Source organism: Neolamprologus brichardi, chromosome 5 (genome assembly GCF_056152115.1).
Source record: "Neolamprologus brichardi isolate AB-2024 chromosome 5, ASM5615211v1, whole genome shotgun sequence".
NCBI classification, from domain to species: Eukaryota; Metazoa; Chordata; class Actinopteri; order Cichliformes; family Cichlidae; genus Neolamprologus; species Neolamprologus brichardi.
The window spans coordinates 5,208,474-5,231,260 of record NC_142108.1 but is presented as its reverse complement, the minus strand read 5'-3'; the positions used below and the strand labels follow the sequence as shown (position 1 = coordinate 5,231,260).

The 22,787-nt window shown below is 41.6% G+C and overlaps 1 protein-coding gene across 11 annotated transcripts in view; it reads right to left on the bottom strand.

Moving 5' to 3' along the window:
* foxp1b (forkhead box P1b) overlaps nt 1-22,787 on the bottom strand; it is a 146,263-nt gene that overhangs the window by 109,395 nt on the left and 14,081 nt on the right. For 9 of the 11 annotated variants that reach the window (XM_087840528.1, XM_035904968.2, XM_035904977.2 and 6 more), the window contains exons 3-4: nt 19,522-19,583; nt 3,682-3,725 (exon numbers count right to left, since the gene is read on the bottom strand). The gene's annotated coding sequence lies outside the window, so the exon portion shown is untranslated. The remainder of the gene's footprint in view (nt 1-3,681; nt 3,726-19,521; nt 19,584-22,787) is intronic. The other 2 variants (XM_087840529.1, XM_087840530.1) reach the window with 2 other exon arrangements.

Sequence of the window (22,787 nt, the reverse complement as noted above, 5' to 3'; positions counted from 1 at the left end):
AATATTGGTTTGACATGCCATCATTTTCATTATTATGTTCTTGCTGCATATATACTTGTTAACGATGCAAGTTACCAATGTTTATTAAATGTCTACAGTGTGTGGCCAGTGTCACAGCCACAGAGCTAGATGTATGAATCACCCACGTACATGCCACTTAACCAAATTGGCAAAGCTGATAAGCCGTATTTACATAGCAGTGTTGCTGAGCGTGATTGCTATCAGTAAAACTTCCCCCCACGCTTTAATGGAAAGTTGGGCTATAACTTAGTGTGGGTTACAGCTGCCCTCGGGAAAATAGCTCAATTACACTCATGGATATAAACACTCATGTGGCTGTCGAAGTGGTAAACAGATGTGGGGTGACAGTCTGTTGTATGTGCTCAGTCAAGCAGCTGTTGCCGCACCTTCATTCGTGCACTTGTTCTGATGACGGATTCCTGTTTCTCTTCCCATGGCTCAGAGTGAAGCCGCGTTGTTTGCTTATGGGGCAGTGGCAAAAGGCAGATTAAGCTCCTGAGAACATCATCAGTGTGCTGCCTGTGTGAAGCTGCACTCTTACTGCTGCTGTCAAACTGTCGGTTTGCACGGAGTGGACATGGATCTCCATAAAGGCCTTTCTGTTATTAGGCAGGGCAGAACCAAACCCGCACCATCTTTCCAAACAGAGAAGACAGCATAAGAGCATTCCGAATGATGTCATATGATGTTATTTTGCCTTGGCGCACTGTGCGTTCGTGCTCACACAGTGTATTGAAAAGGACATCCCCTTTGGCTGTTGTCTCATTGGGAGCCTACCTGTCACACGGCTGATATGACGCTCTTTGAATGCAATGTGTACATGTGATCAGAGCTGCAGTGAGCACCCCAGATGACAAAGTGACTAGGAGTGTCAAAGCAGCCTACAAACAGGCCTGTCCTCTTCTAGACAGGAAGCTGGGAGCAGCAGAGGCGCTGCCTTGTCTCATCTGCCAGCAGTGCTCGCTGCCTCCCCGCCTCATCACAGCATCCATGTCTGATGGTGTGCACAACTCCATGCTGGACGGCTGTTTTGATTTCAGCCTGTGTGACACATCTGTTGCTTGTCACGTTGTGTTGTGCCTGTCTTGTGAGCCGAGCGCGACCGGGGCAAATCTGCTTCTCATCTCTCTGTTCGTGTTTACAAACAGGGCTGGCGTTTACAAACAGGCCAGCATGGTATGTGCTGTGCAGAAGGTCAGAATGCCTTATGAGACACTAGGTGCACCTGTGCAGCTGCTACTACAAGCCATCAATCCTCATAACCTGCTGTAAATCTGTAGGTTGTAGAATGTGAGTGCTCTGTATAAAAAGATGCATTACCTACTAATAAAACCTGTATGAAATGTTAAGTAAAAGCCCCAAGTAATTGCAGCGTTGATTGTATATAATACACAGTGAAAGGAAAAAAGTTATGGATCTTGGTCACTTTCTCATCCTTTAAGAATTTCCAATCATTGTACACTACCTACTGAAAATCAATTACTTCCCTCCCACGTCTAATTGAAAAAATTTGCTGTAAATCAAAGCTGCATCAAGGGAGCATTCTTCACAGTCCGCTCTTTATGGGCTTTCAAAGTACTCTGCATGAGCGCCTCGCAAAACTACCAAAATCAAGGATATTCTACGCAAGACTTCCACTGTCAGCTTAAATACATGAGCGATGACTATGGCTAATTGGATCCATCCAATCCATCCATCTATGAAGCACAGATGCTTTATCAGCGAAAATCAAATGACATTGTTTCAATCAGCAAGGCGGGCACAGCACTAAAGAACCAGAAAGGTATTTATTAATGAGACGCTACAGCAGCTTAGAAGGGGTGCATTCACAATTGTTTCATTTCTATGTCCTTGTCTTTCCAATTAATAATCCAAAGTGCTTTATAATTACTAGCTTAGGATTCATTTCCATGTGAAGTGCTGCTGTGACCATAAATTGCAGTGGAAACAGTTCTGATAGCAATGTTTGTTCACTGAATTTAAAACTGTGTTTTTTTTTCCGATTATTGTCGAATAAATTAATCGAAAAAGACAAAAATGAATAGAAATGACTAAATTCAAAACTACACTAAAAATAACAGTAAATTCAGCTTTTGTCTACACGAACCATCTGCTTGAGTGTCAAACCCTTGCCTGCTATGTAAATGCAATCCCTCTTAAGAGGGTGGGGAAAAATTTGAGATGGCTCATTTACATTGCCAAATGACACAACACTCATACTTTCCATTTACTATCAAACTGTTTTGCAGACACACTAACCTGGAAATGATCAGCCAGAGTACTTCCTCACCACCAAGTCAATGTAACATCACTGCTGTAAAACAAACTGAAATCACGCTCAACGGTACACGGCGTGATCGAACACCGTGACTGCCATTTCGACTGGCCTCGTCAGACCACGAGACAACACGTAGCAGCGCTGGCACGGCGGGGAGGCACAACGCTGCTACGGAGCGCTAATATATTCAAAGAGGGATCATTTACTTAAGGCTTGCATCCAAGGATCAGCCTGGCCTTCATTAGCCTCAATCTGACACGGATGTGAACAACATGTTGCCTTGCCACACGAACACTGCCCCTCCTCCCTCTGAACCCCAAACACTTGAATCCCTTTCCTTCTCTGAGACCTTCACAGCAAATTCCTCTGGAAATATCACAGGTTGTTAGCATTCCAGAGAGAATTTTACATGGGTGTACACTCAGGCCTTAATTAGAGACTCTATTTGATCATTCAGCAGCTGGGCTTTATTAAAAATATGGGTTCACCTCGCCTTACAGTCACCCCCGGCTCAGTGTGAAAGAGCTCACAGAGGCAGAAGAGTCTACGAGAGGAGAAAATGAATATTCATTGCTCGATACATAGCGTGTCTGTATGGGAAAGCTACACTGCGCGAGGCAGTGTTTACACTTGGTTTACAACAACACTGAATATCAGTCATGTCACAATCACCACTGTGAGCAAAGTTCATCTCTATCTTTTTTTAATGTGAACACCTGACTAATAAGATCTCCATTAATAGTCTGTTTCCGAGCCACGTGTTGTTTACTGAAAAGCTTCAACCGTAAATGTCAGCACAGAACCCGAGCTACATCGACCTGAAAGAACCAAAGAGATGTAAACTATATCTGACCAAGGTCGACAGGGACTATAAAACAAACACCGGGTTTAAGGTGAAGTCTTCCCTGCGTGAAGGTTAGCCATGTTTTGTGTTTACACTACACTGCAGGCTTTGAAATTGTTTTGCAGTGTGGAGTCTGCCCAGGGTCATTGTTTGTTTTTGACGTGTTTATACACCACACAAGGAGTAATGACTTCTAGGATAGTCTGGGGATGCAGACATGAGCCAGCACACTATCTGCAATTTTCTTTACTTTTCAGGTTCACAGTTAACTCTGAACACCAGCACGACTCACTGACCTGGCCCCTTGCACGCATTTAAGCATTCAAACTCATGTCAACATGCAACTGCATCAGGAAAAGAGGAAATCGGTTACTATGCAAAACCTTTCTTATCATCCTGTGGCATTCAAACTCACAACTATTACCATATAATGCCCTTCTTTGAGAAGACATTAGGAAGAATGCAGCAAAAGCTGGTGCACGAGTCGTGTTTCTTAACCAAATGCTAGTGTCTACTGATGTTTCTGTGAGGTACTTACTTTAATCTATAGCTCCACAGGATGTCACCACTGGAGTGTCCTGACTGGATCGGCAAGCAGTCAGCAGAAGGGGAGGAGAGAACAAGAGAGGAGGTAGTAAAGGAAAGTTAAGGGGTGGGGGTGGCAGAATGGAAAAAAGAAGAGAAACAGTGGAAATTATTTCAAACGTGAAGGTGACAAAAGCAAGAACATACTTATTTTTCCACAATCAGCTTTTTCAATAATAACCATGCTGTCACAACACGCAACCACATGCACCTCTCAGTTAAGTGTGAGTTCAAAACTGAAAGGTCACCAAAAAGGTCACTTTCAAATTAATATTCATGTCAGGCAGGTTTGAACAGGCTTCTCAGTGGCCCGTTTACATATCTGTGGATCCAGATTTAGTCTCTCAAACAAGAACTCCCTTGATTAAACAAATAATGACAAATTCCAACAACTGTAACTGAGTCCAAATTAATTTGAACATTGCTCTAATTGCATTTAAGCACTCCTCCTCCCTAACCTAAGATCAACTGCATTTTAATTACTGCCTTCTGAAGAATGAATCCCCGCAGTGGCAGTGGAAAAATAAAAATAGAGCATGTTTTACAGAACACTAAAATGTAAATGTTTTTGTTCAGTATAAATAAAGCTCCACTGCACTGACTTCTCACAACACTCGTGCTTTCTGAAATAGCTTGTTCGCCCTTTTCAAATTGCCACACATTAGCGCTCAGCCTCTTACAGCCTTGCTCTGTCATTCAGCTCTACTGCCCCATGCCCCTTCGCCTTAACTCTTTCCCTCCGTTTGCAAACACGCAGGGAAGAGACGGCGAAATGTGTTTCCTGAATGGGAGGAGAGGTGGAAAAAGCCCATCCTGCCCCAAGAATCACCGCCGCCCCGCCAGAGCTGCCGCCACTGGCCTTTCTGCAAAGGCAGCAAAAGTTCCCCAAGAGGGGAGCGTCTGCCAACTCAAACAGGGCTCATTCTCCTCTCTCTGGGCCGTCAGCCGCCCATGTGGGCCTGCGCTGGGCTTCCTGAGGGCTCAATGCAGCTGGAGGACTTTGAATAAAGGTAACGGCAATGTCACAGCTACTGTAAACTTGCGAGGCTGCTCCTGTCAGCAGGACATTCCCAATCAAAGCAGAAACAACCCCACCTAAAACACAACACATTGTTTTTTTCCACTGGCCCCAAGTCCAAACTTCCCACGAATCACAAAGACAGCACACAGGCGAGAGGGCAACCACGGTTCCCTGATCTTGCCAAACAAAATGCCAAGAGACCAGGAATGACATTCAGCTCTGGGGTTTAAAAATACGAGCAATTTGAAAATGATTAGTCTTATTTTCTTGTTGAGCGCCTGACACAGGAGAGGAAACCAGAACAATCAACCCAACTGCCTTTTTTTCTGCTGAATTTAGAAACACTAATTAGTTTTGCTCTCGTAAAGCCAACCTGAAAACGACCAATTAGAAAGTGAAAATGAGACGTGCAGAGAAACAAGAGCTTGTCATTTGCACTGTTTAAGTCCCATATGCACAACTTTACTGTGATGACTTTCACACAAGCTCGAGATGATTGGCATGCCACCTACTAAATTTGATGTCGCATACACACACACACCAGTCAGCCTTTTGCCTAGTTGGATGAAACTATTACAGATCTGTACGACCACATCAAATTCAAGCTAGGCAGCCTGGGCATGCAGATGTCTGAAGCACCAGGCTGGGAGAGGATACAGCCCACCAGGCTGACCACAGCACCAGCTGGTTACAGCTACAGACGTACCAGAGCCAAACTGTTCCCCCTTACAGGTGCCTCTTCTCTGAGTTTCCTCTTTCAGGGGTACTGGAATAATACATCTGTATGTACTCTTTCACTGTAACAACTGAGGCAGGTATCTTTAAGTACTTCTTTTTCAGACACACCTGAAATATATTTCACCTGCTGAGTGGCGTTGGTTCACATCTATCCAGTCATTAGAAGTGAACGTAAAATGTGAAAATTATCTGCAGGAATTTCAGTGCTATTCCCCCGGCAAACAGTGGCGAGTGTTTCATCACTGTCGGACTGAAGACGGATGAGCTGTCAGTGCCTTCCCCTGTCCACAATCCAGCTCCTGGGCTGGGAAGTGGCTAAAAAAGGCCGGGGCAACGCTTTCCAGGATTGCGCCTTTTACTGGGAGTAATTCTCAGATGCCAGATTGCTGCCAACGTCCTTGCAGCCAATGGCAGAGAGGCCAGTAAGTTCACATTAACTGCAGAGTGTAACTGCACTGAACATCTGCTCATGAATGAGAGCGCTGCCCACTAACTCAGCTAGTTGAAGCCCGCTGATGAAAAATTCAACATTCTCCTCGTTGGCACGCTTGTTTTGCACTATTCTCCTGAGCCCCTAGAATTATATTAAGAGAATTTCAGCACGGCCTGGTGTATCTGAGAGAACAGCTGGCGCTGAAAAGAGATCTGCCGCTCGGCGAGGGCTCAGGGACTTCACACGGGATCTGCCTTCTCCTACACCATTTGTCCTTGAAGAGAAAAAAACCCACCAGTGTTAAGCACCCAGGTAATAATAAGAAAGCAGAAGCTACATTTAGCTGATTACACCACCCGTGTACAGCGGACAGCGCATAACCACTGAAGACATGAATCGATATTGAGTGGAAAAGGAACACAGAAGAGCATTTGTGACATGAGGCAGCTCCCCCGACCTCAGGAGACCTATTCGGTGCACCTCTCTTTTGTTTAGCTTGTTTAGCTCATTAGATTGTTAACTAGGAAGAATCTGCCCCCAACCCCACAATATGGAACAAGCTTAATCAGAAACAAAGGCAGTGTGTTAAGGGAACAACTACTTCAAAGACCTTCAAGTGCTGCAATCATGTGTCCCATAAGTTTTTAATGTTACAGGAGATGTGAAACGGACAAATATACAATGTTCAGGCAAACAATGAAAGTTGTCATGTTCATTAGAGGTGGGGATCACCATACATCCCACGATACGATATTATCACAATACTTAACGCATGATATATTATTGCAATTTTTTAAAATATTTTGCGATATTCAGATTCTGTACATAAAGGTAAACTTTATCAATATTCATTTTATCTAATAACAAAGTCTCGCACTCAGTCTTTCTCTCATTTCAGTCAGTTTTATTGTTGACAAACTGAACAGTTTGTATTACAGTCTAGTCCAACTTAACTGAATGCAAATTAAAATTAGTAAACTGTCAAGTTTATTGCTGCCAAAAAAAAGTTAAACACATTTGGACAGTGAAGGAATGTCAGGATTCTTGCTCAGAAAAAGGATCAACATGCTCTGAAGTCAGAGCACAAAAACCTTTTTTGTAACAAAATATCTATTTCTGCTGTCCCTGTATCGATACATTATTAGCAAACAAAATATCACGATACTACACAGTATCGATTTTTTTTCCCACCCCTAATGTTCATGTTCTACGACAACTACTGACCCCAACTTTTTCTGGCACGCCCCATTTCACCACCCAAACCCAGTTCATGCATCACTCGCAGCTATTTTTAATCAATTGGCAACTATAAGAAATGATCCAAATTTCGGTAAAAATAATGTTCAGCACGGCAGCAACAGCAAACTCCCAACTTTCCTTTTCCCAAATCAAAAATCATATTTATTCAACTTAACTTGACTCTATATTTTGCCCCTGAAAAAAGCTACACAGTGACATGAACTGACAAAGTCTTTCCTGTGAAGATGATGAAACCGTTTCTCCATTTAAAAATGTTCAATTTAAGGAAGTGATGACTGCTAGCAAACACTAAGAATAAAAGATTACCAAACTCGGTAATTTCACTTCTGTCTTTCTGGAAATACAGTTAACATATTTCTATATGTCAGCAAAGAGCACAAACTAAGAGAGCGAAACCATGTTTCTCATAGTTGATTTAGTTCAAATCTCAGTTTTACAATGTCTGACCTTTGCATCAAAATCAGGTGATTTTAATACATCTCTGCCTTCATCTGGATTTCTGTGCTTCACGTGTAGAAGGAAGCCACAACGAGCTTAATTCATTTCTTTAATACCATGCACTGGATAATGTGGAAATCATGGCAATGGCCCAAAAGGGGATCCGTGAATATGATATTGCCATTGAAAACTGAGAGGATGTCTGGTGAGAAGCTCATTTAGCTGGTGACAAATGACAGCACTTTGTCTTCCTGACAAGATCCCTCCTTCATCAAATGTCCAACTTCACATGGAAATAGGAAATCACACATTATCACACTGACAAACAATTACAACCATGTCATTAGCAGCAACCCTGGGCCTGGAACCATTAACAAAATACAATGTTGCACACCACGCTAACCATCAGAAGGAACACAGGATGTAGATGAAAATCACTGATAAATCAATCATGACACAAACAACCTGATGCTTATAGTTTGGGAGCTATAAATGGAGGGAATGAGGGGTGATTACAGTCGTGTGTGCCAGCTAAATAAATCACAAAAAAAATTAATAAATAAAAAAGCTCAAGCAATCAAAAGTTCTGAATAAAGATTTATGTCTTTGCTGATGACAGAACAGTGCTTGCTTTATATTAAAAGTCAACACTTTAAAGGAGTTTCACTGTACGTGACTTAATCAGATATGGAGCATTAGTATCTTTTTTAATACATCTCCCAGTGTCAGGCAGCAAATGAAAAAAGCTAGCCTCTGTAAATATGACTGCTTACTTCTAACACAAACATTGTTGACACCTAATGTAATTTCAGCGGGACATCCAACTGAAAGCACACCGGGGTAATATAATGCTCTTAATGAGAATTCCTTCCAGCTTGAGACCTTGGCGAGATAGCCATAATGCATGGCTTCTCTTTTTAATAAAATAATTGTTACAGTTATTAAAGATGAATCTCATCACAGCCGAGATGACAAAATAATTCATTACCAAAACCAAGGCTTTAAATAGCTGCAAATTATGAAGCCCTACCCCCAACCCCTGGAAAATACACTTCTAGATAAATGGCTTCGTTATTTCATATAAATATTAGATATACAGCATGCTGCCCTTGAAAGGAAAAAATTATTGCAACTGTCCATTAAATAAGTTTGCATGCACACAATGCACCATGGGCAACGCGTCAATAACTATTCAAAAATACATAAAGAAATAAACAGTTTTCCAAACCTGTAGCAGCCACAAAAAAACCCTACTCTGTTTGTTTTAATCAAACCGTGCATTTGTTTTATAAATTAATTACATCTAAATCAATTCTGTTAAGCAGAATGACTGAGTTAGACTGTATTTTTTTTTACTGTTACTACAATAATGACCACAATTGTAATGTTATGTATATATTTTCTCTCAAAATTTCAAATGAAAACACAAATGTAGATAAATCTAAATTACACTTGTCCTCAAAAGTTACATAGAAGCAGAAAGAAAAGAAAAAACAGACACATGCACACAACACTGATCGGCTACTGCCTACATGACGTTGCACGTATTCCAGTTTGGCTTCTTTTGGAACATCCTATGTTTTTCCTTATAGCACCTCCATGTGTGAAACAGAGAGTGTTGGAAGATATTTGTATTAACTTTCACCAATCCGTCCCACCTCCACCCCTTCCTGTTCACAGCTCGCTTCTAGTTTTATTTATGTATTCAAAAGAGATAATTTACAGTGATGGCATGGAAACTTCCCAGCATGCCTTTTAACCTGTCGTTTTTCACTCTCTCTCTGCAGCAGGATGTCCAGAGGAAATGCTTTATTAAGATCCTGCCGACATGAAGAGCTGCTGTGACTTACTGGTGCATTACTGTCTAAAAGGCAAAGTTATTTAGACCAATAAAAGGCTAATATATTGTTGGAGTGGAATTACACAGAAGTTATCTCTGCCTTAATAACATCACCGCAACCCCTGATGTTGTTTAGATCAATAAACCCCATTAAAGTACAGACCTCAAGCGCAGATAAGGCTGCACTGCCACAGCAAAATACAGCTTGCTAGCATCTGAGAGATCAGAGGTCTTTCTCTGGCACACAAAAAAGTGGTCAAAATGAGAAAAAGACACTTCAACTTAATACCATAAAAACCTTAAATTCAATGAAGTTCACCGTCTGCCTCCTGGAGCCTCCTGGCCTACACATAAACAAGTAGGAAGATGCTAATGGATTTCAGATATTGGTCAGACAAAGTAAAGAAAAGCCAGAAGATGTCAAAGCAAAGGTGAAACTGTGCTACACCCCTCGGCTTCATCTCTGCACTGGGTTTCCTGTTAGGAAGAGGTGGGCTTTTAAGCAGCTCTCTTATTTCAACACTTCCAAAAAAAAAGTCCTACTATAAACTCCCTCTTGACCTTCAACTTTGCCTTCGAACACAATTTCATAAAGGAGTGAATTTTCCTTCTTTTTCCGTCAGTGCAGCTGCTTATTCTCTGCACCGATGATGTCACTGTAAACTCTGATTCAAAGATTAAATGAATTTCACCCACGTAAAGCAAGGGGGGGGAAAAAGTGCATAAAAGTAGACAACAGCTGAAAAAACATGTCTAACTATGCCATCTAAGGGGCTCATTTTTAACAGTGTCCACCAGGTGATGCACTAAATCATGCTGCTGTCCATCAGCCCTAAAGACAGATGACCACAGCCTGACCACTTCCTTGAGGCTCCGCCCCAAGCAAAGATGACAACACAGAAAGAAGAAAAGAACATCAGAGTGTATGTATTGCTGCGTATATGTGTGTGTATGTATGTGCACTTTCTCACTTTTGGGAGTGCAGACGGCATTCACGTGCACTTGTAAATTGCAGCACACAGAGATACCACAGGAAACCACAGGAAACGCTATCTCTATAAGCACGCGAAAAACAAACAAGACTTTTTTTTCTTTCTTTTAAATACAAAATGTCCCCTATGGCTTATACAATGTCAATAGGAAGTTTACAGACACCGTGTGCTCAGATGTGGGGGGAACTACGCTGAAGACACAAACAATGTTTTTAAAAAAAAGAAAAGAAAAGAAAAGAAAGAACAAAAAGACAATAGCAACAGTATTTTTGCAAATAAGTTTCTGTTGCTTCTCACAGACTCATCTCAACGTACACCTGCGCTGGACAGATGCTGTAATTCCAGTGCCGGATAAAAGTACTAAAACTCACCCAAAAATGTTTCCATCATCATTCTTTTACCCGTCTGTCATTCTCCAACACTCTGGCTCATGCTTTAACAGCTGTAGCCACTGCAGCCAAAGCATATATATATATGGTTCATGTGTATTTTTACACAGCATTATCGTAGTACAGTAAATCACAGCTAATTTTAAACAGGACTTGTAATGTCTTTATTTATTTTCTAACAAATGTACACTGATGGAGTGGTGAATGTTTCTAGTAACCATGACCAGGTTTTCACGAAATCAGGTCAAAGAATTGAGCAATAACTGCAAACCACTGGTTTAAACTCACTTTCAGCTATTTTCTGCTCACTGACCTGTACGAAGCCAAAGAGAGAATTAATATGGTTATCTCAGGGTAACCAATCAGATGACAGTTTGCTTAAAAGAAAACTGGTTGGCTCCAAAATGATGAATAAGAAAATATTCTGAACTGTGAATCATGCAAAGCTACTTTCCATGAATCACAATCCAGGACTAAACAGCTAGAACTGGCAATGACGTTTAAGACATTTAATAAGGTTTAAGAAGTTGCAGCTTCCCTCAGTTTGATGGCCTGTAAGAGGTTGTACTCCACTTTACTGATTTGAGAAACAGATTGCAATTATCAATGTGTCCACAGGCTTAAGTGACACATAAAAAATTAGGGAAAAAAATGCAGCACAGAGATCCAAAAAAACTATTTACCTAACATCTAAATACAAGAACCTTTAAAGGTCTTGAATTCAGGTAATTTCATTTAAATCATTTTAGGATTTTTACAGCCCCTGCAGACAGCTGTGACATAGAGACAGGACAGAACATTTGTCACAGTGAGGACTGTGAATAATAACTCCAAAAATGTATCAGCTATATGACAATGTGATATTACCGAAGAATAAATACACTGCAGACAAAAAAGGGAGAGAAGAAAGATGAGGCGGGAAGAGGACATACAAGAGAGAGCAAATCCTCTACCAGCAAGTGAAAGCATAAATAAAGTGTGGCACATCTTTTACCTTCTTCAATTATCTGCCTTTTGACATGCAAGCTGAGCACAGTGTAATTAACATCTCAGGAGATAATGGGGTCGCTACTCACTGATCAATCTCACACATATATTATCTGCCTTTTACCAATCCAAGCGCCTGTTATTCTAGGAAGGAAATATTCCAGAGCGGACTTTTTCCCCCCTTTTGGGTGGGGGCATTTAATAAAACTCTGGTAATAGGCCTAATGACTCATCCAATTGGACTCATCTTCCAAAACATCAATTAGGCTAAGACCCAACTATACACAGCATTGTGTATAGCAGTAAATAGAAAATCCAAACCAATTGAAGGAAGAGGTGACCATGCTGTCATCATCTATTACATACACTGCCATAGATGAATAAAAACACTTTAAGACTGTTCCCTCTGCGTCTAGAGCAGTTACAAGTGTTGTTGCTGAGTCTGCCGACCCGATAAAAGCATTTAACAACACTATATGAATCTATTTGAACTTCCTAATGTTGCTAAAATACACTTTTTCAAAGAGGGAATGTTTGGTTTGTGAATGGAAATAAACTTTGCAGTATATTGCTATTGCAAATTCTTTTTACCCCCATACATACAGATATTACAAAAGCACAGTCAGCCATTGTCTATTTATGTCAAGACCTTTAGATCAAATCACTTGTGCTGTAATGCATTAGTGAATTTTAATTCACTAATTTTAATTAATTCACAATTCTGCTCATTTTGAGCTGCATATTTTTTGTTCTTATTCTCTAGTAAAAGTTTTTGTACACTTCAAAATAATCTTCATGTACCCCTCCCCCCAACTGTCATAAATAGCAGGTGGGTGGAGCTGCAGTAATAGCCACAGTTGTACTTTGTTAGAAGAAAATATCAAAAATATCCGCTCTACCTGACATCACACAGAGCCAAAAGTAAAAATAACAATAAAAAGCTTTCTGACACCAAACTTTTTTAGCTTTTTACTTGCGCCTACACTTACTTCACTGCGTGAAACCAATTTAACAAACACATGTAGAATACACGATAGCTCTAGCTACTAGCTACTGAGTCACATAACATTTAAAATGTATTTTCTGTCAATTGTACCTTGTTAATTTAAATAAATCCTCAACGTTCTGAAGTCATTGACACGAGACACCTAAAAAAGAACTATGTGGTAACTGGTTATCTTACATTACTCATCTGCCCTCCCACCAACAACGTCTGCTTTTCATAGTTATTCTAAATGTATCTTTCCCCCTCGACTGCCGCACTGTGGTTCTCCCTTAGGTTATTTGCCAGATGCCTTTGAAGAAACCTCAAATCAGTACTGAAATTTATGTTGTTGTATATGTGAGTCACATCCACATGCTGCTCCTGTCAGGTCAATAGCTACCTTCACAGATTTGAAGATGTGTCCCACGACAGAAATGACTAGCACACGGCTAACTAAAAGGGATAAAAGAAGCGCAGTGCATTTGACTTCTGAGAGCACTGATGGAAGCAATGACTGAATTCACCAGCGAGGAGAAGCAATACTTCCTCTTTTAGAGACTGTGATGATAAACATGTGTGTAGCAACTGTGTATCTGTAATGACAACTGCTGTTTAAATTGCATCACCCACAGATGTGTTAATCATCCTTTATATATTGGACAGTGGCGGCAAACCTCAAGACTGAGAATAATACTTGCTTTTGCTTTCTAATCCTACTTCTGATTTAATAAAAATTGTCTGTCGTTTTCATATTGATCTTTAACTACACTACAAGTAAAAGTAGATTCAGTGTAGTATATCCAAACATTCTTGTTGGTTTCAGCACTTGGTTGTTACAAATTCAATTTTGATAATTCTACGAGACTGACTACTAAACTTTACTTGTCAAAAACATTAAAAAAAATTAAAAGAATTGTCTGTGAAGGTCCAAAAAGGCATTCAAAAAGCTGTAAGTCTTGCCCAAAGAAGCAAATGTAAGACCATGGCTGCCGTTGCTGCAGGGAGCTGTACTTTAAGTATATTATTAACTCAACACTGCCTGGACATGTGGGGGCTGTTTTACAATTTAGGCTTTAACAGATGTGGATTTTATGTGGCAGGTTCTCCAGAGTTTAGATGCTGCTGTCCACACAGATGAGGCCGTAAGGCGGGTCATAAAACCTGCCTTTGAAACTTTGGACGGATTAATGCCGACATGACAGCTAGTGAGCAGAGATCAGAACGGCTCACCTTTTCAACACACTCACATGCTTTACCATCTGATATCCTACCAGACGAAAGCCAAAGTTGGAAGGTAATGAAAAAGCAAAAAAGGTGTGCCTGCAGCAGGTTCACTTTTATCTGACTAATCAACTAATAATTTCAGGATATTTCGTCCTGGGTGGTATGAAAGGATGTTGCACACACTTGCATGTTTTAAAATGAGCAGTTTACTAAAATACTGAATCGTGTATTATAGGGTGACAACAATGGTAATTGCACTTCAACCAGTGCACAGTGTAATTATTGGGATTTACACCCCCACCCCCACCCTTACCTGCCCACCCCTGCTTTACAAGGTAGAATTCCTGGAAGGGTACCTGACACACTCGTTTGAACTTTCTTAAAACACACGCTCTTTTAAATGTAAGCTTTTCTCACAGGCTCCGTTTTGTTCACTGCCTTTTTTTACTTAGATTATGTAACACCTCAAGAAAATCTCTGTCACACAATACAATCTTAGTGCTTCACACACTCCTTTTTTTCAGTGACCCATGTTGACTTTGGTACCACCTCCTGGGTTAGGCAGGAAGACATGCTGAGTGAGCTCTCTGCTGGCTGGATCCAGACCCAGCCTCTTACACAATGCAGGCTGCCTGGCTTGCAGCAGGCCAGCCCCTCCTCTCCAATAACCCACTTCCCATTCTTGATCAAACCTGGGGATTGTAGTGTAAGGGTGGAGATGAGAAAGATGGGAGGAGGTGTGTGTCTGTGTGTGTGGTGGTGGTGGTGGAGAAGGGGGTGCACATCCTGCGTGAAACCGCATCCTGAACAAGCATCGCTGCATCTCACTGTAAATAAATACTCTCTCCTCCGCGCAGCTTCCGTCAACTGTCACCGCCTTGGCTCCCAATCACCTTCAAGTCCAAACAGGAAAGTGCAGGGAGGCGAGGGAGATGGCAGATATGAGCTTTAATTTGCTTCTCGCTGCACTTTAGCCCGGGTGCACACTACTTCCTATACTCCTGCTCTGACCAGCTGCCCCGGCTTCGTTCCAGACCCTGAGTCCTTCCTGTCACCTTTCATTACCACATTATCCAGGAGGAGGCTCCCTGTGTAGCTGGGAAATCACCATTTGGTGGGACACCCACCCCCCGCCTCATTTATGTTGTATTGTGTGAGACATTCAAAGCCACGCGCAACATCCTCAGAGGAGTGCTGCTGCCTTGTTACCTGCTAATCCCCTGTGCATTATAACAGGAGATGCAACTGAACAACGGAGCATGACGAAGGTAACAACTGAGACATGACAAGCTCGCAGTCCATGAATCGCTGTGGATTTCGAGACTGGTGCAGTGTGCAAACATTCATTTTTTGATTAACTATTGAAGGTCTTTCTTGATACGATTACAAACCACCAGGCCTGTTACATAATAAGGAACAGGAACGCCCGATGAATTAAATGAACGACAGAAACTCACAGGATAGCAGCTCCCTTTACTGTTTATACGGTTGCCCGAAAGGTGGTCCTATTTCAAGAGCGAGAGCATCCAGGGCCGCAATCCTCCAGCACTTCTTGCATTGTTTTATTACACTTGAATGAGCTGAGCTGAAAATGGCATGCAGCTGCTGACTGCAGCGCGTCAGTGTTTGGCCTGGGCTTAGCTTTGCCCACCGGGCTAGAAAAAAAATCACTCAGAAACTGATCTGTCAAAATAAGACTATATGCTACAGCCAGGATGCTTTTATCTCTATGAAAATGTAATGACAATTGTACATTTAGAGGACACCAAACAGAGCATTAGGTATTTTAGAAAACTGCAGCAAATCCTTTCAATGATAAAGTCTGCTGGAATTAAGATCAGGACATTTTCTTTAAATCTGAACCCAAGACCTCTACAGAAGCTTTAAAACAGCAGCAGTATTCAGTAAAAGCAGCTGACACTTCAACAGTAATGACAATGTTTGCCCAAAGGATGGAATGGTAGATTGCTTCTGTCCAAAACTATTAAAATAATGATCTATGTGAAAAATAATTAACAAATTAGGACTACGTTAATAAATCGGACGCTACGCAGCAGCACATGTTGCAACAGTAAGTCGTCACTGTTTAAAACAGCAATATTTTCCAACCAAATTGGCAGTTGAAGATAGGAGCTTCATGCAAACTCTTTCATGGGAATGTTTTACAAAAGAAAAAAATGCACAAAGCAGGCGGCAGTTATGAAGCCACGTATTTACTGCCATCTGCGCGTAGTCTACTATTTTGCATCCGATCAGAAATCAGCTGAATGCGGTTAGGCATGCCACAAATATATTCAGCCTCTCCTTCTCCTCTGAATGTTGTGTATAGCTGTTACACTTGTGCTAAGCTGTGCCATCTTCATCAGACAGTTATAGGCGCCTTCCTCTTTGCCTGAGGAGAAGGCTCACTGGCCAGACACATTACTTTAAAGGGCAGCATTTCAATGAACACGTCTCAACCTGCCCAGGGGGAGTGTGAGTGTCTGTGCGTTTGGGTGTGTTTATGTTTTATCCTTAGGACCCCCAATTGTTGTTCATTTGCTGTGCAAAGACAAAATAAGCACATAAAGGCCAAAATGTGCTCTTCCCCGGCCTTCACCCACATCACAGCACTTTTCCGCACAAGTGGCTAACCAGAGATAATTATACAATTAAAACAATTTTCCGCATCTATCTGTCAGTCTGATCTAATTCACCATTCGAATGACACTAATGGCGTAAGCCTCTTCTCTCTCCTTCTCCGAGCAAAGCATTTTTCTCTTTATCGCAAAACACACCAAAGCCATCTGTAACAGAGGAAAACAGGAATGGCTCTCTCTGTTGTTTAGCAGGATGTTAGCGAATAAAGTTAAGACCAGCAGCTTTTCAGCACGATCCATACGGCAGCAAGGAAACGGGAAGGTTCATTTGATTGTTGGTGTAAATTAACCCTTGGTTGCAGGAATACAAAGAAACAGAGTGACTCTCATATTTTCTGAGACAACACTCCCTTCAACCAGCGCTGATATTAATAATTCATCATGACAAAATACATTACCAGAGAAAGCTGAACGTGAAAAGAAGAGTCAACTGTGACAGGAAACCAGTCACATTAAAGCTGGGCTCTGACACTCAGCAGCAGAACGTGAAAAAATAAACGGTAATCTTTCATTGTTCGAAGGAACAGGAAGATGAATTCCCATTTCAATAATCACATTATGTAGTTGATCGAGTGGCCGATCTGCAGGGAGGTATAGCCTTAGATTGTGCCTTTAGGACAGACCTACACAGGGTGTGAACAACAAGGGAGGATTTAGCCAAACCTTGACCTGGATATCCTGCATCTCGGTCCACCCTGTGAGGACAAGGAACACAGATATGAACTACTCCTACACAAGTTCAAGGGAAATGCTCACATGGTGCTGCTCTGTTCTTCTCAGCTAGCTCCACCAATACAATGGCAGCAGCGAATTTTATGTTTATGAGCAGTCCTGATGGGGATACGCATATCCATTATCCATTAGATATGAGTCTGCCTGTAGTGGGGGTCTGGTATTAACCCACAAGCAAGTGCCCCATCAGCAGAGAGGAAAAAACTGCCTTTTATGGCAACGGATAGCAGACTCAAGCCATTGGCCACAAAGCCCACAAATGAGGCGTTAAGTGTAGTGGCAGGCCAGTAGAGAAAGAGGAGCAGAGAGATATGACCCTTTTCTCATCCATGCATGAATCTGCCCTCTGCCTCTCTGTCTTTCTCGCTCTGTGCCAGTCGTCTAAGAAAAGAACACATTCGACCATGCTTAACTACCCAACAACGCTCACGACTAAATAACAACTGTCACCTGCAGCAGTATTCACCACAACGCTGGTAATGTTACCGCCGTGTAACGTAATCTTTCTAATTGAATATTAATTTTTATACAATATTTGGAGAGATTCCTAACGGATGTTTTCTGCAATTAATTGCCAGATAGAGGCAGGTCTAGTGCGGCAAAGTTAAAAAATACAACCTGACATGGAGATTGGGAAACAGAGTGCAGTGAAGGGGCCTGCTGGGATGGTTTCATCATCGTGCCTGACCCCCCCTGCTGCTGGGAATGGCAGGAGATGGGGGGAGCAGGAGGAGATAGACTCCTCTTCACAGTCAGAGATTTAATTGCACGCAGATTCCATTACCTCTGCACAAATGTCACATTCTCTTCTGATCAGGGGGCACGGCAGCCACTGGCAGTATGGCTGGCAAGCAGCCAGACTATAGTGCGGAAAGTGTTCAGCCAATCAGGGCTCCCGGGGCAGACAGAGGTGAGAAGAGGGATGGAAAGACTACTTCACACCAAAGATATTAAAAAACAAAGGAGAGTCACAAACAGAAAGCAGCAGATGGTGCAACGTTTAAACAGCGCGTGACGTGCTGCATTAACAGATATTAAACAATTTATTGATTTTAGACTGTTGTTATAATGGGGCACTAAAAACTTCTGGACATAACAGTCACGAAAACAAAAAGTATGGATTTTTCTGGAAGAAGAAAAGGCTTTTTTTATATATTAAAGCAGTCATTTGTGTTATTCTTTCAGACTAGCAGAGCAACAGCTAATTTTATTATCTCTAACAAAATGCAAACAATTCCCATTATCAAGTTCTGATGCTCAAGGACATGTCATGTTTTGTCTGACCAGCAATCCAAAACCCAAAGATACAAAGATTTAAGCTACTTTCACAGAAGACTCTGAAAACCAGCAAATATTTAGGAAGCTGTGAATTTTTATGCTTTTATACTCTTTCTGAATTCATCCAAAAATCAGGTGCCAACTATTATTATTCAGTTAATCACCTCACTGTTTCAAGAAGATAATATAAGGACATTTTAAATGGTTGTAATGGTCAGAACAGCTAGAATTACAACTTCACCCTCAAAATGTTACCCAAATCATGGTTAAACTTTTGTATTATTATCCTTCATACTTGAATCGAACAATATCATATCATTGTTTTAAGAGTTTCCATTTAAAAGGTCTGAATTGGGACCTCCAGGAATAGGGGGTAGTGAAGTACCCCTGATTGACTGTCCTGATTCTCCATCTGGGAAAACAGCCACTTACAGGAGCAGCCTTTTTTAAACTGCTGGCAAAAACTGGACAAGCGGGCCAGCAGTTTAGAAGCCTGGGACCAGTCCTCCCAGATGCAGAGCTGAAGTTTATTTATTTAAAATAATTGCAATAATGGTCACTAAAATTAGATATTTTCCCCAAAACAGTAAACTCTCTCCGGGACTATTTGTGTCTCTATTATTCACATCTGTGCTTAGTAGCCAGTGAAGCCTAACAGTGAAACTGCTAAAAAACTGACGATATTTTGTTGGGATGTGTTTCAAACAAATTATGGCTTGAAACACAGAAGCCAAAAAGTCACATCTTACAGTGCTTTGAAGACACTTCACAGACAAACAGCAGGCACATTACTGTATGCAGTAAGAGAAGAGTTATAGTGGGAGGACTGACACATACCCTGATCACTGGTGCAGGGTCGATTGGCACGCCATTCCTCCAATCAGACTTCAGCTTACGGTCTTGAGGGCAGGACCACGGGGGTTTCACACAGAGGACACAAACAGAGAGAGAGAGAGAGAGAAAAGGAAGGGGAAAGATACAAAGATTACAAACAGGAAGTGAAAGGTGGGGAAAGCCCCTACCCCGGTCCGCGAAGCCCACGCGTACAGAAATGACATAAGGAATGTCAAAAGTAAACGTGATGGTCTTCAGCCACAGGTATTTGTTAAGTTATGACACACTGATTCCTGTTGGCATCTCTTGGCCTATATGCATACCAAGTTATCTTCCTTTCATATCAGAACATGCACATAAGAAACTATGACAGATACACAATGAAAAATATCAAAAGTGTTTGTATCTGTGGTTTATGTCTGACCCTAAACCAGTAAAGATGTTACAATATTCCCTTTGAGTAGTTGCAATATCAACATAACAATATGCTGAATTGATTTTATACAGCGTGTACTTTATAATATGTAAATGTAAAAAAGAAAAGCAGCAAAGAACAGTACCAAATCGCACAACAAAATAAGCAAGGTGACACAAAAGGATAATTAAGGTTGTGTAATAGGCGTTAATCACCGTCGCGATATGACAAGAAAAATGCCACAACTCCGAGTGGTTTGATGAGTGTAAAACAGAAACATGAGTAACATATTTTATATTACTGTATAGTCTTTGACATAAATGTCACAGCACTTGTACATTCCAAAATAGCTTGCAACACGACATGCATGTAGTTTATTTAAAAACCTGTTTAGCTCAAAAGCATTCATCTGTAGCCAGATAAACAAGTGGAAAGAGGCTAATGACTTCCATATACAATTCAGATCATGCAAATGAGGCTGCATAACAGATTACATCTGGTTTTGTCCCTGTCACAGGAGTCACGGCTGCATGTGTGGCTTGTTGGCCCGTGATATATGTGTGTACATGTTTGCTGTTTAATGTGGCTGTGTCTCTAGCAACACAGCAAAGCAGTGCAGCTCCCAGTTAATTGGCCTGCTCTATGAGAAAGCGTGTTAAAAACCAAATCTATAACTCTGTGTGTGGAGCGGTGTAGCTTTCCAACCAGACACAACAAACCACAGCCCAAACGTCCCAGCTCCTCATAATTCACCAGTATGGAATTCAACTAACCCCATTAGTGCGACTGCTGTTTCCACAGGCCGTCCACATTCCTGGGCCTACCATTGGCCCAAGATAAGACCCTTCTGATTACTCTGTTGCATGCCTGTCATTACTCACAAAAAATGTTGATCCCAACAGACAGCCCCCCTCATGGATTGATGGCTCCTCTATTGTGTCCCCATGCCCTTCAATTGAAGCACTTCCTTTCAGACGGTCCCCTAACTTCAAGTTTGACGACAGAGGGCGGTCTGTGACTTCGGCCAAGGATTGCTGCCAAGTTTGCCACATCAAATGTACAGCACTCAGACTTCATGAGAAGATCCAAATATGATGGGATTTACGCGCTGTATCACAAATAGACTGGGATTTCATGAGCTCTCAGTGCTCTTATGATTTGATGTTTAAAAAACTATTTGGCCAATAGCTAATAATGATATATCCAGTCTTTTTATTTTGTATCTATTTAGTTATCTCTTTGTTCCTGGTAAACAAAGACATCTCCGTTTCGAGAAATAACATACTACTCAACCACAATGGGGGCGATCGTAGCTCAAGAGTTGGGCGTTCGTCTTGAAATCGGAAGGTTGCCGGTTCGAGCCCCGGCTTGGACAGTCTCGGTCGTTGTGTCCTTGGGCAAGACACTTCACCCGTTGCCTACTGGTGGTGGTCAGAGGGCCCGGTGGCGCCAGTGTCTGGCAGCCTCGCCTCTGTCAGTGCGCCCCAGGGTGGCTGTGGCTACACTGTAGCTGCCATCACCAGTGTGTGAATGTGTGTGTGAATGGGTGGATGATTGTGTATAGTGTAAAGCACTTTGGGGTCCTTAGGACCAAGTAAAGCGCTATACAAATACAGACCATTTACCACTATTTACCATTATTTATCTATATGCTAATACTAGTCAGCAGTGCCAAAATTGACCTAAATTCATAATCAGACTATATATCAGTGCATCCATACATCATACAAAAATATCAGAAATAGCTTTCTATGAATGTAACTATACATTATGAGTAAGCAACTTTATGAGTAAACAACTAAAAGTTATATTTCATCCTCCTCTAGGCGTACACTCAAGCTTGCTCTGCCACCCAGGACTATTTAAATCTTCCGACTGGGCAGAGGCCCATGTGTGAACATCACTGCTGCCTTGAATGTGTACTGTGTAAAGTCTGAAATTCAAGGGAAGGGTTCAGTAAGATACATTCAAAGTGAGATGGCTCTCTGGTTTAGTGTAACTTAAAATCAGCTAGAGTCAAGTCACCGACTGGGCCGCAGAGCAGAGACTGGGACACTGGCGGTGAATCGGATCAATGGCCTGACCCATTAAGTCACAGCACTCCCAGCACCTCATTTAATAAGAGGCGATCTTTGGGAACACCCCTAGCTGACCCATGCTACCAGGGACCATTACAAGAGAGTGGTGTTTCAGGACCAACGCCCACTTGACCCGGTAGCGTAAAGACACCGAGGAGATCCACATGATTTAAACTCCTCCCTAAGACGTGCTGACAAGGTTACAGGGTCAACACAGACATTAACAGGTCAGTGTGTGGCCCACTTGGGAACAATTACTCCCAGTCACAGCTAAGTGGACACTTGATTGAACACGACGGAGGCAGGACACACTTCCCACAGATAACAATCCCCAGAGCCATTTAGGATAAAAAGCCCTTGTGATACAGCCTTTATGGACAAAATTCATCTTCCTTTTCCCTTTTAAAAGAATGTGAGAGTGTGATAGAGAGCCATTCTCTGGAAGAGATGAGTCTCTCAAAGCATTACCATTTTCTAGCAATAGTAATAGCTGCTTATGACAAAGAAACAATTACAAGGTGACTGGGATTAAAAGCTAAACAATGTTAAGTTTTCATTTTTCTTGCCACACTCAGAATGCCCAAATTTATAAGAGCAGCAAATGAGACCAAAAGTAAAAGGGCTTAAGATGCTGACATAGATTTACTATTTCCTGAAAAATATCTCTAATTAACTATGTGAGTGTGCAGTTTGTTATGATATTCAACCTTTAGCCCACTAAAAGTTTGACTCCTTTCTCACCACAGTGACTAAAACTTTGCTTCAACTTTAGTTCA